We start from the raw sequence: 14,681 nt of genomic DNA on the forward strand, positions 1-14,681 counted from the left end.
AATTTCCAAAGTGGAGTCGAATATGGACAGATTTGGATTTTAAACCTCCTGCCGAACCGGGCAGCAGAGGAGGAGAGGAGCCTTGCCGCCGGTGACCCACGCCTTCGGCCACCTCTGGCCGCAACCCAGCCACCGGAGGGCACCAGGGCCAGGAGCTGCGCCCAGCTAGGGGGCCCTGTTGGCCGGAGAGGCCCAGAGCGGCGCCGCCTCCTACGGCAATAGTGGCGGCCGTGGCCTCCTCAGTCCGGGTCCTAGGCGCCCGGAGAAGGCCCACAGGAAGGGGGGAACGGCTCACGTCGGGCAGGAGCACCCGCAGGGGAGGTTAGGGGCGAGGGGGAGCCTCGGTCCTGTCCAATTAGGACGGGTGCCGCCGGCGAGATTTGGACATGGGAGGGGGAACAGAGCATCGGAGGAAAGAAAATGGGGTGCTTCGGGGTCCAAGGAAGAGAGGGAGAATGAAAGAGAGCAAGTGAGGGCTCAGGGGGGAGGAGATAGGAGAGGGGAGGGCCGAGAGAGCTCGGGAGCTCTCTGGACTTCTCGGTGCATGGTCGCCACGAACCCTAGGAGGAGCTTGGAGGGTAGCTAGTGATTGGGAATGGCTTGGATCGGTCAAAGGATGCTCTGAGATACGCTGGGACAACCTGCTTCACCAAGAAACGGTCGGGAGGAGAGAAACTAGGTGCAGAGCACCCGGTTTGCAGGTCAGGGTGGTGGTCACCACGGTCACCCATGCCCACAGGACTCAAATGACCAGTTAAAGCTGTCTGGGAGGTGGGGCATGCTATCTGGAAGGGGACTGCGGAGTTTGGTGGCTAGTGGAGCTGGTTTGAACTAGTTTTGACTGCTGCAAAGTTTCTAACAGCAAACTTAGAGCTGACAAAAATGGGTCTTAGGAGGGGAGCCTTGGGGAGAAACTATGTGTGGCAGTGTTAGGCATGGAAGGACTACAAGACTGCAAATTTTCAGCTCAAACAAGGGAGGGTAGCTACTACTTGTTGTTCAAAGCCATGATCTAGCCAGAAAACCATTTGTGGAAGTGCTGCTCATTTTCTCCACATGAGAATGCCATCTATTGGTTCCAAATGATGCTTTGGCATGGGATAGATGCTCTGGAAAGAGTTGGGAGTGATAGCTTAAGCAGAAGAATGGAAAGAGAGGTAAAACAGTGCTTACAAGGGTGAAAACGAGAGAAACTTACAAAGGGTCCTTCTCCAATAATTTACCAGTGGCCATGGGGAAGTTACTAGAGGTAAAATATGACTATGTGAGACTGTGGTAGAAAGTTGAGCTCAAGGGTAAAAGTGAAAGGGGCAAAAAAAGCCAAATTAGTGAGTGGACACAAGGTGTTTGATCTGTGGTTACGCTACTAGATGAATTCCAATGACTATGAAACTTAACAGGGTCAAATAATAGATGAAAATAGGCTTGCACACCAAATTTGGGATTTGCTAAAGAAGTTTTCCAATGTAGACTTGAAAAACTCTAGAAAGGGGTAGAAATGGGTTTCTGCTTAGAACCCTATTCAAATATATTCTCACAAATCCAATATTTGGTGTAGGGGCATTATTTGAGCATTAAAGCATGCGCAAAAAGTTTGAGGTCAACTGGGGAAACTTTATAATGTAAAGTTTACCGAAGTTAGAAATCAACAAAGAGGGTTTTGAGGGTCTTAGGACAAGTTCCTCTATTCTCCTTGTTGTACCACTTGGTGTGGATGCCTTATTGGAGTATTGGAACATGTCCACCAAATTGGAGCATAATTGGAGACACTTCACAATGTAGAGTTGCTCAAATTTGATTCTGGACAGACAGGGTTTTAGAGTGATTAGGGGAGCCAAATCAACTTGGATTGAAATGAAACTTGGCAAGATCATCAAGAATATCATAGATGACGTGCAAGAATTTTACTGGAATTTATTGAGAATATTTCTTATAGAAATATTTCAAAAGCTTGAAATAGGCAGGAATGGTTTTGGGGGGGTGGGGGGTTTGCCCAACATTTTGAACATGACCATGTGTTGAAACTCATAAATATGGAATAAATATATCCACTGAGTTTCCTTAAATTTTCTTAAATATTTTGAAAGCAATAAAATAACTTTCCTTCATAGGAGACCATTTCTGGCCTCATAGAAGGGCTTTTAAATAAAATAATAAAATAACCTTTAAAATAATAATATGGTGGTTTTTGGAAGACATTTTGATAATAGGTTTTAAGTAAAATACTTGGTGCAAAAGAAATTCCCTAGACTGAGTACTTGTAGTACAAACCTCATCTGAGGGGTTTGAAAGTTTAATTCAAAGAAATGCTTTTTAGTGAAAATAATATTTGGTGAAAATAGATATTTATCCTAAACACATGGCATGATCATTAGGCAGGATATCATGGAATGAGAAGTTGATTAGGAGGATGGCAAGAATTAATGGGGAGCAATCACGTGCATTCAAGCAAACAGGCAAACAATAGTCACTCCAAGCATCACAAGCATTCACACACAAAATTAATTGGTCCTGATTTTTTAAATAAGTGAAGTAATCAGGAAGGACAAAAATTGGGTGTTACATCCAAACAATTCTTCCATCGGAATAGAAATGAGCGGTGGAATAGAATTGCATGATCATCTCATCATTCCTTGCAGTCATCTCTTTGCCAACAAATCTTCAATGTTAACCATCCTGAAATTTTATCTCACATGAGGAAAATAGTCTTCATTGGCCTTGATGTATTCCCAATCGACATATCTCATGTCGCTCACTGCAGGATTATTGTCAAGCAACTTTGTCTCATAGAAATCTTGTTGATCCCTTGTGTGAAAGCGGGGATCAACAACCATTCTTTTTCTCACAACATATGGATCAATAGATCTCCACTTCCTCAAACATGCATCCTTCCTCTTCTTCATGTCCTCGGCAACTAAGTGAGATGCATCATGAGTTGGTAGATGAGGCCTCAGCTTCATGAGCACAGGAGCATCCTCATATTTCTTGGCAGCAAAATCTTTGGATGTAAAGCCTTTGTTTTCCTGAGCTACATGAATATCCTTTGTAGTCCTATTGGGAGCTACAGGCTTCTTAGCCTCGGGTGTTGAAGGCTTAGGTGCATATTTCTTGGGCATGCATCAGCCATAAGATTTTTCTTCTTGGGCGGAGGAACTCCATCTGGAATTTCTTCCTCCTCGTCAGCAGCTTGAGCGGTTTCTGTTGGATCTTCACACATGGAGGTTTGCCTACCAACAACATGGACAATCCTCTTCCTGGCTATATTCACACCTGGCTTCTTGGTAAGCCTAGCCTAATAAGGTTTGGCATACTCTTTCCTCATAGTCTTCCTGACTGTGGTCTTCTCCTTCTGCTTCTGGGGAGCAGATTCATTAGGGATAAAATCAACATCTTCTTCCTCAGAATTGATCTTCTTTCTGGACCTGGTGGCTTCCCTGGGAAAGCTATGAGGACCTCTTAGGACTAGTGCGTGAGTTAGATTCAACATGGGGCTCACTAAAGTTGTTCTCACTATCATCGGAACCTAACATCTTGTTAGACCAAGCACACAAGCACACTGGGAGACTGGCACACAAGCACACCTTGGAAAAAGATATAGAAGAGGTGGAAAAGATAACATCACAAAATTTCAAAAGTTTTGTCAAATTTGAACTCTGAAAAAAATAGTTTCAACTTTTAGCAAAATTGGATTTTGGTTCCACCGAGTCAGAAATTTCGGAGCCACCGAGACACATGTTCTCTTTAACACAATATTGGCACCCGTTTCGGTTCCAACGAGAACATTCTGTGTAACCCTAAAACCAAAATCAGTACTGCTGAGTTTTGCAACTCGGTGACACTGAGATTCAATCTAGCAGACTGTTAAACCTAAATTCTTCTTTGCTTGCTAATATAAGGAGTTTTTCTTCTTGATTGAACTTGTAGCAATTATGGACAGATAGTGACAAAACCTTTTGCGCAAGAATCAGATTGGAGCGCAAAGGGAATTCGAATCCATACCCTAACTCAGCATGGATCCGCTACAGTGATGAAGATCCCATGAGAGGCAAGGACTCGTGGTGAAGGCGCACGAGAGAAAATGAGTAGATGTCCAGATACTAGGGCGCGACAGCCAAGGGGTACGACAGGTCGATGTATAAAGAAATTTCCAAGCGTCGGGTTCGCTGATATATATATCCCTTTGCTGACGGTGACACCGAGTTATGATTTTCGGTGCCACCTAGTTTCACAACTGTCAACTGATAGAGAAACTCGGTGAGGACGAAAAGCCAAACTTGGTTACATCGAGATGATAAAACTGATCAACCCTACGCTTTGATGGGACCGGTATTTTGGGGTTGGTCACATCGAGATGCACTTGGGAGGTTTTGGAATTCCGCCCTTGTCGAGACGGATCTCCGAGTTGTCCTCACACCGAGTGTCCCTAAAGTTCTTTCTCAAATTTTGTGATGTAGCATGAATAGAATTTGAGACAAGAAAGAATATATAGCTAGAGAAGGGTACTTAGACATTCTTGTATATCCAATTGGCAAAAAGAAATACAAAGCCAAATAACAACAATTGGATATCCTCGAATGAGAAAAATATGCATACCAGCATGCTCACACAATAACATGGCAAACAAAACATGGTGAACATGCACAATCATTCTAGCATCTATCAAGCACTTTGGCGATGACGAAGTCATCTATATATGAGTATAATGACTTAGGAGTCAAGTAAGAATACTTGATCATAGGTCATACTCATCGATTAAGCACAAGTGGGGTTACCGCTTTTACATAATGCATTAATGTGTTCACATCATTTAGGAGACACTTGTACTCAAGTCTTAGAGTATAGCTCCCCCTAGATGTGACATCCACCTAAGAGGGATAAACTAACCTTGGGTTTTGTCGTAGAAGACTTCAAGTAGGTGAAGTAGTGGTGGATGCTCATTGTTGATGAAGATCATCTTGAGTTGGGAGCAATCATTGTTGTTTCTTACTCTTCTCACCTACATGGGTTAGTCCCAAATCAAAAGGTACAAATGCAAGGATACCTATGGACATGGAGTGAAATACATGGGAGGTGATGTCCAAAGATGCATTAATTACCTTGTCCGTTGCTCACCTTTGAGGGAATGTGTGACTCCTTAAACTAATGCATATGGTTGGAGTTGATTGCATATAGTTCTTGCCAAAATGAATAAGAGTGAATTTCATTGGCGGAGTCACCCCTCAAGAAATTTCTACTTCTTCCTCTTGGGGACCCACATCACCATGATGGGGATCCTTGGATTTGTGGTAGCACTACATGAGGTAGTACTAGAAGTGTCATTGGGAACCCACTCAACCTTGGCTTGGGGTTCTTCTTCAAAAGAGTCAATCTTCTCTTGAAGCTTTCCCTTTCCCTTGTGGTCTTGTGGTAGAGGGCCATCTTGAGAGCTTGTTCCCTTGGGAGGAGTAGGATCATACTTCTCTTGGGGAACAAACTTGGCAATGGGATATGGACCATCTTCCCAAACATCTCCGTCAATGTTGAAGTAGCTAACACCTTGCTTCTTCCAACGTCTTCCTTGCTTGCGCACAATTTCCTCAAATTGCTTACTTCCGACAAGACTCTTCAAGACACCTCTATCTATAATCCCTTTCAATAAATTATTTTCTTGCTCAAGTGTAACTTGGCTAAAAAATCATTAGTGGAATCAAGAGAGCTACTAGTAACAACATCATTTGATCTAGCTTTAGCATTACTGCTACTAGATGAAGAAACTTTCTTGCCTTTGTTACTAATGTTCTTAGGTTTAACTTGTGGAACAAAAGTAGACAAGAGCAATCATTTGGCTAGATAAGAAGAACTCTTCTTTCGAAGATCATCGTTGATTGCTTTTAGAAACTCGTTCTTTTGCTCTAAATTTAGCTTCTAGAAGTGTAGCTTCTCATGAGTTCTTGCAAGCTCTCTATGATCTTCTAGAGTAGTTTCATGAGCTAACTTAAGAGTGTTTAAGTTTTTTAGTTAGCCGTTCAATCTCTCTCTTATCATCATCATTTGATTTCTCTTGACTAGCATGATTATTTTCAAGTTCATTTTCAATGTTATTACTAGTCTTATCAGAGAGCAAGTCATCTTCTCCTAACAAGTCATCCTCATCACTATCAAAGACAAAGTATTTGGGGTGTGATACCTTGGGGCCTTTTCCATGAAGCAATTTCCAATTCCTTCATTTGGTGAATCAAATAGGTAGTAGGAGTTGGAGGAAACAAGTGCAATGTCGGTAACACCTTCATCTTGACTGTAGTCGGAGTTGGAGTGATAGCTTCTCTCGGATTGGTTGTCAGACACAGAACCGGAAACCCATTCACCAATGTGAGCTTGATGTCTTCTTCTTGAACTGCTCTTGGTGTACTTGTCCTTCTTCTCTGATTCTTTGCCTCTCCGAGAGTGTATTCATTCATAATGATCTTCTCTACTCCTTCTCTCTCTGCAAGGTGACTCGTCTCTTGAGCTTCATCTTCTAGGTGGCTCTTCTCTTTGTTTGTGGGGAGCCGAGCACTCATTTGAAAAGTGCCCAAGCTTTCCAAAGTTGTAGCAGTTTTGGTCACGACTAGACGAACGCTTCTCATCATATATTGAGCTCGAATTTCTCTCTTTGCATCTACTCTTGTAGAACTTGTTGAATTTTCTGACCATGAGGCCGATCTATTCATTGGTAACAAGATTGTCACTTGAAGTAGTATGAGCATCGACTTAAGCTTTGTAAGCACCGCTTGACTTGTTGTGCAACTCATGTTTGTCCTTGAGGGACATTTCATGAGCAACAATCATTCCAATGACTTCAATTGGCTTGAGATCCTTGTGATTTGGCATCATTTGGATTAATGTGCACACAGTGTCGTATCTTTCATCCAAGGCTTTAAGTATATTCTTGATGATAAATTTGTTGGTCATCTCTTCACTTTCTAAGCCGGCAATCTCATTTGTGATGAGAGCTAGCCTAGAATACATCTCAGCGACTCCTTCGCCATCCTTCATCTTGATCTTGTCAAGTTTACTTTGAAGCACATCACACTTAGATTCCCTGACAAAATCAGTTCCTTCATACATATCAATCAAAGTATCCCAAATTTCCTTTGCATTCTCAAGGCGACTGATTTTGTTGAATTCTTCGGACACAAGCAGTTGAACAAAACATCATAGGCTTGAGCATTGAATTGCAGGATCTTCAGTTCTTCCGTTGTTGCATCACTATCCGATTCTTTTCCTTCTCCGAAGAAATCACCTTGCACACCAAGACGAACAACATCCCAAATGGCGGGATTATGACCAAGAATATGCATTATCATCTTATACTTCCAACTAGCGAAATTAGTGCCATCAAAATATGGACCTCTACAATGATAATTTCCCTTACTAGACGCCACTCCTAGGTTGTGAAACCAATGCAATGGAAACCAAAGCTCTAATGCCACTTGTAGGATCGAAAGTATGTCTAGAGGGGGTGATTAGACTACTTGAAAAGATAAAAACGTAGTCGTTTCTCAATTTTAAGTCTGGGCTAGTTTTAGCAACTATGACTAGTCAAGTACACCCTACACATGCACATCTAAGAGTATAGCAACGGAAAGTAAAACATGCAAGTGTAAAGTAGAGGGTAAGGTAGGGAGATCAAACGCAAAGTTTAACACGAGATTTTTTGGCATGGTTCATATAGATGGTGCTATCGTATGTCCATGTTAGTGGAGACTTCAACCCACGGAGGGTAACGAATGCGAGGGTCCATGGAGGGCTCCACCCACAAGGGGTCCACAAAGAACCGGCCTTGTCTATTCCACCACGGCTTCCGTCCACACAGGACTAGCCTCACTCACGGTATATCTTCACGAAGTAGGCGGTCTACTTGCCCTTACAAACATCTTGGTTCAACTGCACAATACGAATTAGGAGGCTCCCAAGCGACACCTAACCAATATAGGAGACACCACACTCCAAAAGGTAATAGATATGGTAGAACGGTGAACTCCTTGCTCTTGTGCTTCAAAAGATAGTCTCATCAACACTCAATCACTCTCTCTCAGATTTGGCAGGGGTAGGAGAGATTGATCTTGTGAAAAGCAACTTGGGGATGCTAGAAATCAAGGTTCAAATGGTTGGAACGGAATCTCTTGACCTCAACACATGAGTAGGTGGCAACTGTAGGTGTGTTCTGAGTGCTTCCTGTACGGATAAGAGGTAGGTGGAGGGGTATATATATGCATCTCCCAAAATCCAACCATTACAACATTATTGCACAACTCAGTGACACCAAAATGAATCTCGGTGGTACCGAGTTGCACTAAATGTGGCAACTTTTGAATTATCGGTTAGACTAATATAGGAATCTCGATGGTACCGATACAATGACCTAGACTGGTTTCCAAATCTCGTGAGACCGATTTCAAAGTTGGTAATTCCGATTTGTTGAATCCTCTCAACAGAAAGTTGGTCACACAATCTCTGTGGCATCGATAGGAATGTTGGTTGTACCAAGATGGTAGGGTTTGGCATAGATTCTGTCAAGTGTAAAATCGATAGGGACGAATGGAAATTGTTGGTGGCACCTATTTTGCTGGTTTGGGTTTGGACAGAGATATTTTGTGGGAGAATGGCTGGGTATTTTTGGTGGCTATCTCTAAGCACTTGAGCAATCGATTCATCATAATACCTCATCCCCATTAAATAGTATTGGCTTTCCTATGGACTCAAAGTGATTTCTCACAAAGTATAAAATGAAGAGTCTTCTTCCTTTAAGGTTGAGCCAATCCTATTCCTTCCTTGCATCAAGGGGCATCTCCTCACAATCCTATAGCCAAAACATCTTCGAACTTTTCTAAAATATACTTGGATAAGATCATTAGTCCAATGATACATATGTTGTGATTAATTACCAAAACTACCTTAGGGAGCAATTGTGCTTTCATCTTCCCACTCCTTTGCATAGCTAAGCACAATATTCACCACCATTTGAGGTTTAGAAATTTTCTTTCCATCTCGTGCTTCATTTCTCACTAGACATAATCCATATACTGAGGACAATAGCAACGCTCTCTTGTCATCACGTGCGTCCATGAGCCATTTTAGTAGCCATATTGAGGTCGCGCCCTGAGAGCCATCCATCGCCGGAGGGGTCGCCACCGGAGCTCCCATTGTCGCACGCAACATCTTCCAAAATCACATGGAATGAGGACATGACCAGAAGCGATGGTACATCATTTCTTCCCTGTCGCATGTAGTACGAAACACATGTGACTTTATTCATCATCGATGTAATTCAGAACCAAGTGCTAGTCCATTCCTCAATAAATGCCAGAAATGGATCTTCACCTTCCCCCAGTACATTGGTATCCCATAAACTGAGCGATCTCGTGTGTGTAGCCATTGTACATGTGGTCTCTGGTCGTCCCGTGTTAACTTTGTTTAGTGTCATACTTAAATGGTACCCTGACCTTACTGAATACACTCCGTATTCCGTATAGTTCCCGGCCATGTAATCCTCAACGCCCAGTCCGCCAACAGGGATTTACATAATGTCCTTTGCATCATCATCTGAAAACATGGTTTAAACTTTGGCCTTGTCCCATACTTCTTCATCTAACCTTAACAGGTCAGACACCTTTGTTACCCCTTGTAGGTAGATCTTGCCCGGTGGCTTGAGGCTACCATGTCGAGGGATCCGGTTATCGTGATGGATGTTAATTTTTGAACCATCGCCAGTACGCCAATTAATACCTTCCCTTAATAACTCTCTACCATATATAATGCTCCTTAAAGTGAAAGAATCCCCTTGAGGACAACTGACATTCATTATATTACCCTCCTTGTAATATCTAGCTTTTCGTACTCTCGCACATAATGAGTTCGGGTTTTGTAGCAGCCTCCATGCTTGTTTAGCAAGTAGGGCTTGATTAAAAGCTTCATGGTCTCTAAAACCCATTCCTCCCTCATGTTTTCTTGTGCACAGCTTATCCCATGCTATCCAGTGAACCTTTTTTCACCATTTTGTGCATCCCACCAGAAGTTTGAAGAGATCGAAGACACGTTCCCGCACATTTTCTTTCTGAGTTGAAAGAAGCTCATGGTGTACGTTGGTGTCGCCTAGAGCACCGATTTGACAAGCACTTCTTTTTCTGCCTTAGAGAGTCCTTGTCCCTTCCATCCACCCACTTTTCCTCGAGATCATTCTCGAACATGTTTAAACGTACCCTCCTTTGACCTCCCCACCAATGTGATATCGCTCACTCAACGCCTCTGAGTTTGTACCGACCACATTTTTTAGCTCGGGCTTTTCCTCTTCCCTACCGCCCTTGACAAAAAAATGGAGGATTTCTGAAGATTCACCTTTTTCCCTGAGGTCACTTCATAGTCATGAAGGATTGATTTGAGTTTCTCCAAATTTCCAACCGATCCCTACAACAAAACAATACTGTCATCCGCAAGTAACAGGTGGGTCATAGTGGGGCGAGTGCACCCAAAAGATACCCCTTAATCTTATTCTCGGTTTGGGCATGCTTGAGTAGCACAGAGAAGCGTTCAACACATAACAAAAATAGGTATGGTGATAATGGGTTTCCCTGTCTAAGCCCTCTTGAAGGTAAAAATGGGTTGGGGAGGCCACCATTCAACTTGACAGAGAAGCGAGCAGAAGTCACACATCTCATCACCATGTCAATCCATATAGGAGAAAAGACAAACCATGCCAACATTTTTTTCCAGAAAAATCCATTCCACCCTATCATAAGCCTTCATCATATCCAGTTTGACTGCACACATAGGCTTCTTCCGCTTCCTTGTTCTGATCACATGTACACACTCGTAAGCAACAATAACATTATCTATGATGAGCCTTCCTCAAACATAAGCACTTTGCTCTTTTGATATTAAAATAGGTAACACAATCTTTAATCTATTAGTTAGTACCTTCGCCACAATTTTGTACACGACATTACACAAACTGATAGGAAGGAAGTGGGACAGCAACTCCGGCGAGTTAACTTTGGGGATCATAACAATTATAGATTCATTGAAATTCACCGGAATCTCTGCCCCCGGTAGGAAGTCCCGCACCGCTGAAAACACATCATTTTTTTACCAACGACCAATGTCGTTGATAAAACATCACCGGCAAACCATCCGGTCCAAGGCGACTTTGTTGGACCCATTTGGAAGAGAGCCCTTTCAATCTCGTCATCCGTGACCATTGCGGTCAGTGGCACCTTCATTTCCTTAGAGACCAACTGGTCAATATGCTGCAGCAGCCGATCGACCTCATACGAGCCCTATGAAGCAAAAAGTTTAGCGTAAAAATCAGCTCTCATGGTACTCATTTCCTCGTCTATACTGCACTTGAACCCAGAGAAACAGATCAGAACAATACTACAAAACCTAAATTGTTTAAAGACTAAATGTAAAAGGAAAAACCAAAAAATAGAAACAAGAAACCACGAGACAACTCCTATGTTCGACAAATATCACTCATGAAGCGCGTTCAAAAAATCTCGAGTACATCCATAACGCGACACTGTATGCCCACGAACAACCTTTACAAGTGACTAGATGACCCGTTGCGCCGATGGCGCAAAAAGCATCGGCCAGCCGAGTATTCAAACAATGTGTATGTGACAGTTTAATAGATATATTTTTATCTCATTATATGATATCATGATAAAGCAAACTGTAGTAGGATCAGTTTAGAGAGTTATATTTTTGCTAAATTAGTTGTAGTTTGCCATAATTGAAGTCTTGAAATTGCATAGCGAAGGTACTGTAAAAAAGATTCTCAGTAGACAAAAAAAGATGTGAAATATCTTCTTGTTTCTTGTTTGTTGACATATCACCAAGTATCTCGTCATCTGAATATAAGAGACAACAATAGGGAATAGTCGCAGGTCGCATAGATAAATTACATTAGTTTAAGGCTTTAAGCTATCACAATGAATTCCATATTTATACATGAGCAGAAAACACTTTGAAATGGAAGCAGGTAGGTAAAGCAAGCATGACATGCGATTGCAAACTGATTATGAGCCAAAAATTTCTTATGGCCAATAGATAAGTCGATAGAAGTGAGGAAAATATAAAAACTGCAACTGTATCACAAGATCATGAAAACGAGAAAATATATATATAGCCAAAATCTTATGATATATGTATCACAAGAAGAATCAACCTGACTGCCATTAATAGCACCTAGGGAATGGACTCGAAAATCTCAGGGAATATGATGTTCCTTGTGTGAGAAGAAGTTTCATCACCCTCTCCCTTGATCAAGATCTTTAGTGATTTGTTTTAAGTAACACACGATACTGCCCCGTAGAGTTGTCCATGCATGAACACAGGTATATCCAAGTACAAATCAACACTTGAATGAGTCTGGCCTTGACTTTTATTAATCGTCATTGCATAGGACACTATAACAGGGAATTAACGATGAAAGGGCATTTAGGCTCCTTAGTAGTTAAGCTTATGCTTGGAATGAAAACGACATCGCCTATATTTGGACCAGTGATGATAGCCGCTTCAATCATTTTTTGAGGAACTTTTGTGATTATAAGCCCTATGCCATTACATATATAACCGAGTTGACTAGTTCAGGTTCCTCAAAAGCATTACTAAAACACCGTCCCCACGAATCTCAATCTCTACCCGAGCAAATACATGGACATCCCCGTCAACCTCACACATGTAGCCAAAAGGCAATGCATAGTGTGCTACTACAGTTTCTACAATTGATACAACAAAAGATAGCATATCAGACATCCTGGACATATGAGGCAATGATACAATGGTAAGCAGCAAATAACGTATGAAATCATAAATTAACATCACATGTGCTCGGACTTATAAACTTGAAACATAATAATTGCTCGAAAGGTTAAACCTTCTGTCATATTCCTCGAAAGTTAATCCAATGCCATTAGAATGCTTGATATATTCAGTTATGTTATGATTATCTTAGGACACAACATATTTGCCCCCCCCCCCACCCCCTCATTTCATGATAAACATCATAATTTTATATGTCTCCATATCTGCACTTTTTGAGCCATTAACAGAGTAGAGAATTCAAAGCAGGCATGTTGAACATAGTATTTGCACCCTCATTTCAGCAATCTGCTACTCACCAAGAGGCAACTCCAATCTAAATTGAACATGGGAAATAAAATGAGGGGATCTGAGTTTGAGGAAATGAAATACATCACACCTTTAGCAGTCATTACTCGAGGATGCACGCAACTGCCATATGTATTACATGGCATTCCACGCCCTCAAAACCCCAAAGCCCACACCATGACCTCATCTTGATGTCAGTGGGTGCAGCGGTTGACAGGATCACAAATAACTGCGTCTATGTCAACCAAGAAATCATTATTCACACCAATAGGAAAAAAGCACAAAGTTATCAACAGCACATTGGGGAACAAATTTAACCCTATCAAATTCCATTGCCATGTTCTTAACACAAATTGACATGCGCATGGCTAATACCTCGTGCGTTTCTATGTTCCCTAAACGAAAGAACAAATAAAAATTGATGTACATAAAATAATTAATGAAATATTTGATTGCGTGTGAATCAACCTCTTCCCTCTCCCTTTTATGCTTTGTTTCTCTCTTGCGCTCTCTCGCTCTCACCTGCTGCCATGGTGTGCAACCAACTTTAAAAAAACAAATGACGGGCCACTGTTTGGGAAGAATTAGACTCCTATTAGTCTATAGGTATGGTGCATGTACTAACAACTCTGATATTTACAGACTTAAATGACACTTCATGTTTGTAAGTGCATCTAGTGCCCCTTCGTGATTTTTGTGGATTGAAGACTTATAGGTTAAGAGACTAATATGTTTGTGAGTGTACACATATTATATAAGTCGCTGAGGAGTTTGAGTTATCATATGAATATCGACCCCTAAAAATGAATGTCTTCGGGTGAAGACTTTGGTCCTTCCTTGAAGACTTTGATCGCGAAGAAATTGCGAAGAAATTGATATTCCTCATGAAGATATTGAAGATGAGGAATTTGGTGTGTCCTGAAGAAAACACTCTGAAGACTTCGAAGTGTGAATATTTACTCTTTTTGTTTGATTTTCTTTACACTTGAGTCATAGGAACACCGTACTGTTAAAGGGGGTCGAGGTAAAACTACGGAATGATTTTCCTCATGATGCTCAACCCAAGCGTAAATCTACCAAAGCCTCAAAGTGAGGAATATGAGAGACATGAGGACTTTCAGAGTTGAAAGTTCCGACCGTTGCCCCAACAAGCACCACCTCACAGATCTTATCCACCCAACGGTCACATTATTAAAGGGCATTTATGTTAGATCATGTCGAGATGCTCCCAGGCTATAAATAGCCGCCCACCACAACCACTTGCTGGTTGGCTGCTCCGAGAGAAACTGACACTTGTCATTTAGAGCAATCCAAATTCTTCAGAGTCCTCGAGAGAAAATCATCAAGTGAGGAAATACCCCAAACACCAAACCCAAACCAAAACAAAGTGATTGAGCATCACTAAAGAAGTTGTTCCTACGTGGAACTGAAGCTTGTTACCTTTGAGGATTGTGTATCGTCCAGACGGTTAGGCGTCATGGTCTAGAGCATCGAACAATCAATTGTGGATCATCGGGTATCCGAGTTTGTGAGGGTTTGGAAGTCTGCCCTGA

This window comes from Hordeum vulgare, chromosome 4H (assembly GCF_904849725.1).
Source record: "Hordeum vulgare subsp. vulgare chromosome 4H, MorexV3_pseudomolecules_assembly, whole genome shotgun sequence".
Taxonomy (NCBI): Eukaryota; Viridiplantae; Streptophyta; class Magnoliopsida; order Poales; family Poaceae; genus Hordeum; species Hordeum vulgare.